Source organism: Sciurus carolinensis, chromosome 17, assembly GCF_902686445.1.
Source record: "Sciurus carolinensis chromosome 17, mSciCar1.2, whole genome shotgun sequence".
Lineage (NCBI taxonomy): Eukaryota > Metazoa > Chordata > Mammalia > Rodentia > Sciuridae > Sciurus > Sciurus carolinensis.
The window spans coordinates 5,094,288-5,095,102 of record NC_062229.1 but is presented as its reverse complement, the minus strand read 5'-3'; the positions used below and the strand labels follow the sequence as shown (position 1 = coordinate 5,095,102).

At 47.9% G+C, this 815-nt stretch overlaps 1 non-coding gene across 1 annotated transcript; it reads right to left on the bottom strand.

Annotated features, from left to right (window-relative positions):
• Nucleotides 1–384: 384 nt before the first annotated feature.
• On the bottom strand, nt 385–458 carry Trnat-ugu (transfer RNA threonine (anticodon UGU)). The gene has a single exon. It is a non-coding gene; the product is annotated as a tRNA-Thr (tRNA).
• Between the last annotated feature and the right edge of the window lie 357 nt (nt 459–815).

The following is an 815-nucleotide window of genomic DNA, read 5'->3' as shown; positions in this document are numbered from 1 at the left end:
CATGAGCAAACCCCTGGGTTCAATCCCCAACACCGCAAAATAAGTAATTTTTAAAATAAAATATTGAGAAAAAAAAAAACCCAAAACACCGAACTCTCCAATAGCTCCTGGTCACTCTCTGTATAGAGCCCAGACTCTAAGATGGCTCCTTGTCCCTGTCCCCCTAGTCCCCTCCCAAGCTCTCCCCTAAAATTGACACTGGCCCTTCCCTAGCCCCAAAACACTCTTTTTGCAAGTTTAGCTGTACCTTGGAGCTTGACAACTTGGATTTCTCTCATCAGAGCACTTGACTCATTTAAACCCTGGAGGCTTTGTTTCCTTGCCTGCAAAATGCAGAATGATAGTACAGTTTTTTGTTTTTTTTTTTTGTTTTGTTTTGTTTTTTTGTGGCACTGGGGATTGAACCCAGGGCCTCATGCTTACAAGGCAGGCACTCTACCAACTGAGCCATATCCCCAGCCCCGATAGTACAGTTTTATTAATCTTGTTATAGCGGTTTTAGGCTCACAGGAAATAATAGTGCAGCCCACAGATTCTGAGGAGTCAAGGCCCACTACAGATTCTCACATGCTACCGCAGCACCCTGCCCATGTCGGGCCCAGCAGCCAGCTATCTACACCTCAGCCTGGGACGAAGGTGCTGCTCCACACACGCTAGCTAGGATCTCTTTCTGACACTAGCTTGGTGGCCCTGGGCAACTGCCTTCCCTCGGAAACTCTGAGCAGCTTGTCAGTGTGAGGGCTCATGACAGCAACTGTCCCCAAAGGCCTGTCGGGATGGTTTAAATAAGATCTGGCTCCTGAGGTCTGAGCACA